This window comes from Schistocerca serialis, chromosome 7, assembly GCF_023864345.2.
Source record: "Schistocerca serialis cubense isolate TAMUIC-IGC-003099 chromosome 7, iqSchSeri2.2, whole genome shotgun sequence".
NCBI classification, from domain to species: Eukaryota; Metazoa; Arthropoda; class Insecta; order Orthoptera; family Acrididae; genus Schistocerca; species Schistocerca serialis.
The window spans coordinates 304,289,126-304,301,742 of NC_064644.1; the positions used below are offsets into that span (position 1 = coordinate 304,289,126).

At 41.0% G+C, this 12,617-nt stretch overlaps 1 non-coding gene across 1 annotated transcript; it reads left to right on the top strand.

Moving 5' to 3' along the window:
- The first annotated feature begins 10,385 nt into the window (after nucleotides 1–10,385).
- On the top strand, nucleotides 10,386–10,458 carry Trnaa-cgc (transfer RNA alanine (anticodon CGC)). The gene has a single exon. It is a non-coding gene; the product is annotated as a tRNA-Ala (tRNA).
- The last annotated feature ends 2,159 nt before the right edge of the window (nucleotides 10,459–12,617 follow it).

Genomic DNA, 12,617 nt, shown 5'->3' on the forward strand with positions numbered 1-12,617 from the left:
GTATTACCGTTTCAATATCGCAGGTAAGGAAGCTGAAAGTCAGTCCACAAATCAGACAAAAGACTTGTGCATCTGATCGTAACATACTGCTCAAATGTTTTTGAGCCATACTAAAAAGCAAAAAATTAGGACATTGAACGTATACAAAGAACTGAAATTAAAAAACCTGGATCGGTAGACTCCTTAAGTCAGCGCCAAATACACTGAGAAAGCCTAATTACGAACTTTCAACAACAAGTGTTAAGTGAAGAGCCAAAAGATATTGTCAAGGAATTGTCAAGGACTTCGTTCCAGTACAAATTATCTCTCTCTCTCTCTCTCTCTTTCTCTCTCTCTCTCTCTCTCTCTATCTCTGTGTGTGTGTGTGTGTGTGTGTGTGTGTGTGTGTGTGTGTGTGTGTGTATCCGATCGCGCACATGTGCACATTGCAGTGTATTGTAGTGTGGACAGAGACCAGTGACTTATCCTGGCGAACACTGTAACAGCATTTCTCTCTTTGATGAAGAGTGTGAGGATGCTGAAGACTAAGTTATGAAACTACGAAAGAAATGGTTGCAAACAAAAAATAATCTTGAAATATAACTTCCTTATCTGCAGGCTCAAACGCAGGCAAACAAAATTAACCGAAAGAAAAAGAAACAATTCCTGAAAAACAGATTGAAGCTATTCATGAATATCATCAAAATAACAATACCCAGAAAATGTATGGTACAATCAACAGACTTAGAAAAGGTTCTATTTACAAAACCAATATTATGAAGGATTTAAATGGCAATATGATGATTGAACCAAGAAAAATTTTAGCGACAAGCAAGGAATATATTGACAACCAGTAGAAATGTTCTGATCCAGATGCATCAATTACTAGTTCTAGCAACAGTCACAACTACGAGGAAATTCCAGAACCCACGTATGAGGAGATGGTAGAGTGTATGAAACGCCTAAAAATGGTAAAGCAATTGGCAGTGACAGTATCCTAGCTGATATACTAAAATATGGAGGAGGAGCATTGCACATTCGTTTATTTCATGTTATACAGATAATCTGTAAAACAGAGAACATTCCAACAGAGTGGAGAGAATCATTAATAGAGCTTCTACACATAAAAGGAGACAGGGAAGCCCTCAGAAACTATAGAGGAATATCATTAGTAAATACAGGTTATAAGATGTTATCTTGTTTATTGCAATGCCGCTTAAAACCGTATGCAGAAACTATAATTTGGGATTATCAAAAAGGCTTCCGCAGAAACAGATCCATCACTGACAACATATTTGCAATCAAATCAATAAATGAAGAAGTTAGGGATTATAAACAAACAATAAATTATCTGTTGATCGATTTCATGGAAGCTTATGACTCCATCCATAGACAAAGCTTGTGGAATATAATGACTGATTTTGGTTTCCCAATTAAATTGATAAATCTCTGCAAAGTATGCATGGGTGAAATTGCAAGCAGGGTTTTAGTATATGGATTAAAGTCTTCCCACTGTAAAAATAAAACAGGGTTAAGACGAGGAGTGCTTCGTCCCCCCTTCTTTTCAATGTAGCTTTAGAGAGAGTTGTGCGGAAACTGGTAACTGCTGGTATCCTCGAAGAATGCAAAAATAAAGTGTTAACATACGCATATGATACAGTGGTCATTGGAAACAGTGAAATAGAGATTAGACAATTATTTGTGGAGCTTGCTACAGAAGCATCAAGACTTGGCCTGAAAGTAAATGACGAGAAAAGGAAACACATGATAGTTCAAGGATGTAGAGATTAATGGGATAACCAGTCACATCTAATAGTTGGTGCACACAAATTCGAGAACGTTGAACAGTTCAAATTTCTGAGATCAGTGATACATGAACAAAATCAGAGACATGTAGAAATAAAAGCGAGATTGAGAAATGCTAACCGAGCCTATTATGTGATACAAAATCTCTTAGGGTCCAAACTGCTGACTAGGAAAACTACAATAAAGTTATATAATACAATTATCAGACCAATTCTAATCTATGGGGCAGAAACATGGAGCCTAACGAAAACAGAACACCATCATTTACAAGTGTTTGAGAATAAAGTTCATAGAAAAATGTTTGGTCCACGTTATGACAATGAATCACGATGCTGGAAGAGAAGACACAACATAGAAATCCACGAGCTATGACAACAACCAACGATAGTAACATAATAAATGCTAGAGGACTCAATAGACTGGACATCTGATGAGAATAAAAGAAGACCAAATTGTGTTAAGAACATTCAGGGTGAATTCATATGGCAAAAGCCCAACGGGAAGACCCAGGCGTACTTGATGCAATGAAATTGATTGCATCTGCGAAAGATTGGGAATAAATAACTGGCAAGAGGCAGCACAAGACAGGAGCATCTGGAGGAATCATGTGAGATCTGCACGGGAGCTTCGAGTCCCTTAGAAGCCAACTACTACTACTATTGTAAACTTTTTGCAGACATTCATGAAAACATATCATAATTAACAGTATGCATTAATACTAACGCACATGACAAAAATAGCTTCATCGTTAATTACTTTATTTTTAAAAATTGTTACAGTCTTTCTCTTAAGGTGATATGTTATATATCATTACGGAAATGTTCTATGGATGAATAGACACCTGTCTCATCCCCTACATATCGCTCTCGTTGGTACTGTCGAGATTAGGTTAGACTATTCACACAGCTCACAGAGGCCTTTAAGCAGTCGTCCTTACGGCGGTCCATACACGGTTCCAATAAGAAGAAGGCCTTATATTTGATGTAATACTAATTACTCTCTTCCATGCACTACGCAGTGGTTTGCAGAGTATATACATAGACGTAGGCGTAATAAGACAGAGCGACTAGTAAAATGTTGCCAGTTCTAGAGAGAAAAAAAAACGTCGCAATGTGAATTTAAGATTTAATTATACTATGTCTGTTTCAGTTTTAGGTGAAGCATACCTAAGTATTTCCTTATTGCACGGTGTGGGCGAGGCGCTGCACCTCGCGCCTGCTGGAAACTGTGTACGCAGTAATGCTGCTGTCCCCCGTAAAAGATACCGAGAGGAGACGTCGTATTTCAGCAGCGCTGACGTAACTGCCTCATGGTAATGGCCCCGTCGGAGACAGGCGAAAAACACTGGCGCCGTATATACGTGCAAAAGTGACGGCCCGTAAATTGAAGAGGGCTTATGTGGCGTGCCTGGGAGGCAGTGCCCTGGCAGACTGATTGTCGGGCGATAACCACATCGTTTACACAGGAACAAATTACGCGTGGTACCGAGAGCAAGTGGTATTGCTGAAGTCAGACGGTCCTACACTTACGCTGTAGCGGAAACATTTACACTTGAAAGAAGGGATTGACTGACTTATCGGCACTTCAGTAATGTGACGTTCAAGTACAACGGTATGTAATGAACTGCAGCTCTCCTTAAATTTGGAGAAATATAAGACAATGTCTATAACAAAGGGAAGGAAATCTATCTGATTACTAGATTAGCGGTGAGACCGTACTGCCTCCAAATATGAAAACTCTTCAAGTATTTTCAATGAAACAAACATTCTTAACATTCTACATCTTTATATTTCGTGTAGACTTATTAATTTCTCAGCATAGTCACCCTGGCGACGAACACATTTCTCTAGATAAGAAACCAGTTTGATTTCACTCCAAAATTATCACCTCTGCCTGCACCGTTACTACAAAAGTGAGTGCTCGAAGGTGATATTTAGGTATTGTAATTTCTGATGGGGCCGAGTCGGGACTATATGGACGATGATCGATGACAGTGAACCCAGGAGGTCGTGTTGCTGAAGATGTCGCAATGCAGGGTATATGGTCCGGTATTGTCACACAGAAGGTGAGGGTGCTCCATACGTGGACGAATTCTGGAAATACATTTCCTTTATTTCATACTTTTAGTACCGCAGGACCAAATTGAGGATCCAACCTCCAAGGTCACGCAACGTGTCAATACGTGAAATTACAACATAAAACCAATAACAGATAAAGTAAAATGCTTATGAACCGAAAGAAAACCAAGCCATAAATTTAAGTAAACCCAATCAACAATGTAACAAACGAATCAGCTTAGTTTTTCAAGGACCTCCTCGACGGAATAGAATGAGTGACTCACGAGGAAACTCTTCAGTTTCGATTTGATAAGATTTTTGAATTCTTGTGGCAGCCTACTGAAAATGGATGCAACAGTTTACTGCACACCTTTCTGCACGAGAGTCAAGGAAGTGCGATCCAAATGCAGATCGGATTTCTGCCCAGTATTAACTGAGTGAAAGCTGCTAATTCTAGGGAATGAGCTGATATTGATAACAAGAAATGACCGTAAAGAATATACATGTTGAGAGGCCAATGTCAGAATACTCAGACTAGTGAACAGTGGTCGAGAAGAGGTTCGCGAACTGCCCGCTCTGAGCCAAAAATATCCTTGGGGAATGGGCGGAGTTACCTCACAATATAATACCATACGACATAAGCGAATGAAAAAGAGCAAAGTAGACAACTTTTGGTGTCGCACCATCTCTTACTTAAGATGACGAAAGAATAGTAAAAATGGCAGCATTAAGGGGCTCCGGAACGCCCTATACTTGCAATGTTAAAATGACGCTTATAAATTACATCTTTCCTCACAAAGTATTTGAGGTAGGAAGTTGAACTTTTTACAGATTATTTATTGGAATATGGGCTACAACTTAACACAGGGATTTTACAAAATTTTAGTTCAGTTATTAAAGATGATTTTTTTTCATTTGTAATGAAAATTCACAACATTTTTTTGCAATTTTTTATTTATATATTCAAAAATATACGGTTTTTTGGAAAAAGGCTGTGTTGAATTATGCAGAAGGTACTGTGTAACATTTACTGAAAGTTTGAAACAAATATGTTTGGAAGATCCTTAGAAAACATGTAATTAGTATGAGAAAATAAAAGTTTTGGGAATCGAGCGACAAAGATTGGATTAACTTTTTAATGCATCCCAGGTCCATAGGATGGATTATCTTCATCCTCTGCAAACTCTTCCTCCAGCTTCCTCTTGTTCCTCCTCCCGTTTACTCTTGCTTGTATTTCTAGACTCTTTACAGCCCTGTCTGCAGCCCGAAGGCGTTCCTTGTCTAAAGCAAGCATCGCTCGTTGTTGTGTTCGTAGATTTTGCTACCATTTTCTTCAGTTGTAGTTACTGCAACACTGTTCCAAAAGGTGGTCATATATGAACACTTATCACATTTCAGTTATATTTCACTAGCAAGTCCTACGTGCTTTATTATGGAGAGTTCCAGACCAACTTCACTACAATGAATACATCTTACACAGTTTGAAAAAATTCCTTTGAGAACCGACATATCACATATTTCATTCACATCCGATTCGCCCATAAAACATTCATAGTTTTCACTCATTGAACCAAGCTTCTTCTGTGAAGTATTTTCTTTCCCACTTTGACTGCTACGGGCAGATGTACTTGAGAGGTTAGGTTCACTCACTTGGTTATCGTCTTTATTGTTTACAGTAATAACACATACCTTTGACTTTCCAACATTTCTCCTTTTCTTAAAAGCCTTTAGAGGATTTCTAATAACTTTACTTTTACTCATTATTATACTTCAACAAAACAGAGACTCAAGAAACAGAATTAATTACGAATATTTTCGAGATAACGACAGAGTAAATAAACATGAAACAATCGACAATCACACCAGCGATATATATTGAACCATCACAGGTTAGCCACAACACATGCTTTATCTCACATCACTAAAATGTACCTGATGAACAAGGACGTTAATAATAACACCATTTGACAGCAGTTTAACAGCGCCACAGTGGGTCACGCCCATGTAGAACACATTTCAAAAAAAATTTAAAAATAGTTGTAGTCTTCGGAATTGAATAAATTATATATCTATTAAAAGGTAATAGTCTGCAGATTCAGAAAACGCAAAAAAGTAAAAATTGAACTTTTCATGATTTTGAGCCTTTCCGGAGCCCCTTAAGTCTGAACAAGAACATGAACATGGGATTTTAATGACAGTTTCCTATGTATCTGAACACCTAGAAATTTGAATTGTTTTGTTTCATTAATCATATGCCAATTCTGTGAAATTAGAATATCTGGTTTTGTTGAATTGTGTGTTAGAATCTCTAAAGACTGAAATTGGGAACTTGACTACAGCACGCTTTTTCTCGCTCACCGACGTAGTTACATTACACGTCATCATATTGAACGCTATGATTTGATACACTTAATCGGCAGAGAACTGCAGCTGTGTAGACATGAAGAACAAAAAAGCATACGGTTAGTATCGTTTGTTTTATTTAGAAAGCCTTAAGACTTTTCAGACGAAAATTTCTGAGGCATTACTTTTCAACAGACCTTCGTTAGTATCTAGATTAAGAAGCGACATGAAACTGGATGATCGGATAAGACCATTAATGGGTAAGTTGAAAGGAATACTTAAGTTTTATTGTAAGAGTTATGTGATAGTGTTTTGCAACTACGAAGTAAATCCCATGCGATGTGCTGGTGTGACCAACGCTGCAAAATGTTTTCACTGTTTGGAGTCCACAGGTCGCTACTGTCGAAACAAACTTATATAGCCCGTACGAAAATGTAACAGAAATGTTCGTAGAACAGAAATGGCGTTCCTTGAAAGAAAGACCCATTCTGGTAAATTTAAACACTCTATCTGAAAGTTACTGTGCGACCATTATGCTGCGTGTCATGATACAGGCTTTATTACGGTATCACTTACGGCAGCAATGACATATGGCAAGTGTCCGCCTGAACTTATTCCAGTTAAGTATCGTATAACACAGAAAACGTGTGTATAAACTATGATACTTTCGATTTTTAAAGCTACAAATGGGTGTGTTTGTTGTTTCTTACGTTTCATGAGAGGCGTAGTAGCTAAGCGGCAGCGGAAGCCTTCTTCCACCTTGGCCGGAATGTTGAAGTCGCCGGGTGCAGATGTCAGAGATCCGATGGCCGTGGGTGGAAGAAGGTCCCGGAAGTTCCCCTTAGATATGTGGTCTGTTTTTGAACAATAGAATTATGTTTCATAAACGAAACTGTAACGGAGTAAATTCTGTATCAGAATTTGATGTTAGCTGTTGTGAAAGAGCCACGCTTGATGGCAGATGTGATTTGAAATATTTATGTAGCAGTCATCTGTGCTAGGTGTTACGGAATAAAACCTTTTGTGTCTTCTGAAAAGTTAAATGTTAAAGAATTAATTATTTCGTAAACTGATGACTCCTGTTTATTTATACTGAGATGTATGTGAGGATCAGGAAGAGCAGTGACTGTTACTGAATAAAAATTTATATACATTACGACCCTAAAAGAAAATGTTTAATATCTGACTTACCGAATTTACTAGAAGCGATGTAAACCGAGAAACTACGAATGACTTTGAAAGGATAGTGATCTGATATTGTACATGAGTGAAACATTAGCAGTTTCGATCAAATCTTCTGGGTTTTTAGGCCGGGCCCCATTTCCTTCTAAGATTATCGACATTTCGACCCCTCTACTGGGATCTTCTTCAGGATGTTTCTGCCGGCCGAAGTGGCCGTGCGGTTAAAGACGCTGCAGTCTGGAACCGCAAGACCGCTACGGTCGCAGGTTCGAATCCTGCCTCGGGCATGGATGTTTGTGATGTCCTTAGGTTAGTTAGGTTTAACTAGTTCTAAGTTCTAGGGGACTAATGACCTCAGCAGTTGAGTCCCATAGTGCTCAGAGCCATTTGAACCATTTAGCTAGGATGTTTCTGTCTCCGCTACCGCTAGAACACTGTCAGAGACCAGTGTCGCATTGTATTATAAAGGGGAGTTTTCCCGCGTTTGTGCTGGAGAAAGGGGGTTATCGGTTAAAATTCTACTGGATACCACAGGTGAGCCTCTCTCATAGGCTAATATTCCCGCGCTAATGCAGGAGAAGGGACGTTATTGGCTAAACTCTTGTGGATAATATTGGTGGTCCATCATCATTGGATAGAAAGGCGCTATTCCACACTTACGCTGGAGAAGGGTTATTGGTTGAAATTCCTCCTGTTGCTGTTGGTTGGACATCGTCATTGGTTAGATGCGAAACGGACTCAATAAGAGAGGGGGAATCGCCCACATAGCGGAGCCAACAAGAAGGCTTCAAAGTAGCACTATTTAATGCTGTTGCTGAAAATAATCCATAGGAATGTCAGCTGTAGCTGGCAATATGGGTGACTTAATTAAATTATCTCTTCGTTCGGGATATTTTAAATACAATGGTCAATTCTATGAAGAGGCTGACGGTCTCGGTATGGGCTGACCCGTATTGTCAATTGCAGCTGACGTTTTTATGAAACATTTTGAGCAACAGGCATTAAGAAGTTCTACTTTGATGCCTTCTTGTTGGCTCCGTTATGTGGACGATACATTTGTTCTATGGCCAGACAGTGAAGAAGAACTTCATGCGTTCCACAATGTTTAAATGGAATTCACCCCAAAATCAAATTTACTGCGGAAGTTGAGAGTGAGGTCGGTCTTCCTTTCTAGATGTGTTGGTATACAGAAGATCTGATAACACTCTGGGACGCAGAGTCCACAGAAAGCCGATCAACAAAAAACGGGTATTTAGATGCCACTTCGCACTACCCCCTAGCCCAGAAGCAAGCAGTACTCAACACCGTCTTCACGTGCCTTCCGTATCAGCGTTGACGACAACCTAGAACCGGAGTTGGATTTTTTTAAAGAAGACAACGAAGGCTAGTGGCTACGATAGTTGTTCCACAAAATTTTGGGCCCACTGCCGGATGTTTGCAATTTCCTTCCACAACATTACGATAGTTGTTCAATCGGCAGGGCTTTTTGTCGGAATATTAATCACGCTAATGACAGTGACAAAGAACCGCCTTCTCACTCGGTTATGTTACCATCTGTTTCTGGGATCACTGACCGCATATGCAGAATTCTAAAGAAAAATGGTATCAGGACATCATTCTTTAGTGTAAACAAAATAAAAGATTTTTTTTTCAGACAAAAATCGGATGCACTTGATCGTCTCCACAATGCAGGCGTCTATCAAGTGACACGTGGCTGCCACAGAGTCTATGTAGATGCACTGGGAATAACTGTTAAAGAACGCATTAAGGAACCGGATAGGCACACGTGGCTAAAACAAAGTCTAAAATCGACAGCAGCGGAACATCAAGAGAACTGTGGTTTTGACATTCATTTTAATAACGTACGTGTGGTGTCTTAGGAAACTAACATTTATAGAAAAAAGGTCCGAGAAGTCATTGAGATTTCCAAGAATGCTTGTAATTTAAATAGAGAGGACGGCTATTGGCTTTCGGCATCATGGCTCCCCGCCATCATAAGCGGCCGCATTTTGCTAGGAATGTAAACAACGCGCTACAACTCACCACAGCGGACAATAATATCTTGGGTAAACATTCCCCCTCTCTTGCTCTGTCCGTTTCACATCTAGCCAATGATGACGGCCAACCAACAGCCAGAGGAGGAATGTCAACCAATAACCCTTCTCCAGCATAAGTGTGGAATAATGCCTTTCTATCCAATGATGATTACCAATATTATCCGTAAGAGTTTAGCCAATGACGCCCCTTCTTCTGCATCAGCGCGGGACTGTTAGCCAATGAGGATGGCCTACCAATGGTAGCCACAAGAATTTTAACCGATACCTTCACGCCGGCCGGAGTGGCCGTTATAGGCACTACAGTCTGGAACCGCGAGACCGCTACGGTCGCATGTTCGAGTCCTGCCTCGGGCATGAATGTGTGGCATGTCCTTAGATTAGTTAGGTTTAAGTAGTTCTAAGTGCTAGGGGACTGATGACCTCAGAAGTTAAGTCCCATAGTGTTCAGAGCCATTTGAACCATTTTTAATACCCCCACTTCTCCAGCACAAACGCGGGAAAACTATCCTTAATAAGAGAAGGCCATACTGGTCTCTGACAGTTTTCTAGCAATAGTACACCGAAACATCCTGAGGAAGATCGCAGTAGAGCGGTAGAAACGTCTATTACTTTAGAAAGAAATATGACGCCGCCTATCAACCCAAAAGAATTTATCTTTAGTGACTACGGCTACGAAAGCCTAGAGACTTACATCACCAGTTTTGTTATTCAAGGGACATCCAGACTGAACTAAAATTACATAATTCCGAATATCAAGCATTTGAGCATTTTACTACGCTTATTAGAGATAATTGTGTTCACGCATCTTGGTGTTAACAGTTATCCTTGGGTCGCGTAATAACGGATAAACGAATAGAAGGTAATTTGTCTAAACCATTTATACTATTCATTGCCCGCAGTTCGACCGCTACAGCGCAGTGAACCTGTCTAAATAACAATTTTCCGTGTCTTCGGGCCACCGAGCGAGATGGCGCAGTGGTTAGCACACTGGACTCGCATTCGGGAGGACGACGGTTCAATCCCGTCTCCTGCCATCCTGATTTAGGTTTTCCGTGATTTTCCTAAATCGCTACAGGCAAATGCCGGGATGGTTCCTTTGAAAGGGCACGGCCGATTTCCTTCCCCATCCTTCCCTCACCCGAGCTTGCGCTCCGTCTCTAATGACCTCGTTGTCGACGGGACGTTAAACACTAATCTCCTCCTCCTCCTCCGTGTCTTCGGGTATACAGGGTGTTACAAATAGGTACGGCCAAACTTTCAGGAAACATTCCTCACACACAAAGAAAGAAAATATGTTATCTGGACATGTGTCCGGAAACGCTTACTTTCCATGTTAGAGCTCATTTTATTACTTCTCTTCAAATCACATTAATCATGGAATGGAAACACACAGCAACAGAATGTACCAGCGTGACTTTAAACACTTTTTTACAGGAAATGTTCAAAATGTCCTCCGTTAGCGAGGATACATGCATCCACCCTCCGTCGCATGGAATCCCTGATGCGCTGATGCAGCCCTGGAGAATGGCGTATTGTATCACAGCCGTCCACAATACGAGCACGAAGAGCCTCTACATTTGGTACCGGGGTTGCGTAGACAAGAGCTTCCAAATGCCCCCATGAATGAAAGTCAAGAGGGTAGAGGTTAGGAGAGCGTGGAGGCCATGGAATTGGTCGGCCTCTACCAATCCATCGGTCACCGAAGCTGTTGTTCAGAAGGGTACGAACACTTCGACTGAAATGTGCAGGAACTCCATCGTGCATGATCCACATGTTGTTTCGTACTTGTAAAGGCACATGTTCTAGCAGCACAGGTAGAGTATCCCGTATGAAAATCATGATAACGTGCTCCATTGAGCGTAGGTGGAAGAACATGAGGCCCAATCAAGACATCACCAATGCCTGCCCAAACGTTCACAGAAAATCTGTGTTGATGACGTGATTGCACAATTGCGTGCGGATTCTCGTCAGCCCACACATGTTGACTGTGAAAATTTACAATTTGATCACGTTGGAATGAAGCCTCATCCGTAAAGAGAACATTTCCACTGAAATGAGGATTGACACAATGTCGGATGAACCATTCGCAGAAGTGTACCCGTGGAGGCCAACCAGCTGCTGATAGTGCCTGCACACGCTGTACATGGTACGGAAACAACTGTTTCTCCCGTAGCATTCTCCATACAGTGACGTGGTCAACGTTACCTTGTACAGCAGCAACTTCTCTGAGCTGACATTAGGGTTATCGTCAACTGCACGAAGAATTGCCTCGTCCATTGCAGGTGTCCTCGTCGTTCTAGGTCTTCCCCAGTCGCGAGTCATAGGCTGGAATATTCCGTGTTCCCTAAGACGCCGATCAATTGCTTCGAACGTCTTCCTGTCGGGCCACCTTCGTTCTGGAAATCTGTCTCGATACAAACGTACCGCGCCACGGCTATTGCCCCGTGATAATCCATACATCAAATGGGCGTCTGCCAACTCCGCATTGGTAAACATTGCACTGACTGCAAAACCACGTTCGTGATGAACACCAACCTGTTGATGCTACGTACTGATGTGCTTGATGCTAGTACTGTAGAGAAATGAGTCGCATGTCAACACAAGCACCGAAGTCAACATTACCTTCCTTCAATTGGGCCAACTGGCGGTGAATCGAGGAAGTACAGTACATACTGACGAAACTAAAATGAGCTCTAACATGGAAATTAAGCGTTTCCGGACACATGTCCACGTAACATCTTTTCTTTATTTGTGTGTGAGGGATGTTTCCTGAAAGTTTGGCCCTACCTTTTTGTAACATCCTGCATAGAGGTGTGGTCAGGCGCGATCGCTGTGAAGAAGAACTTCCTTTGCTTACGAGCTGCGTCGGTTCGCTCAGCCAAAGGAGTCTATTAGCTTTGATTACTGATTTACTTGCAGAAAGATGGCAACGTGATCCAGACAGAGATAGTAACATCTCATGCGCCTATGGATATCTCGCGTAGGGATCATGAGAAAATAATCAGAGAAACTGAGGCCAGTACATAGGCTGACAGATATTCCTTTACGTTTCCTCGCCCAATAAGTTAATGGGATAGGAAAGAAAACTGATAACATGGATGCACTGTACAGTGATTTGGTGCACCACGGAGGAAACAGAAGGAACAAAATAAGAACAGCCCAAATATGATTGATTGCGACGAAACGTAGTGAA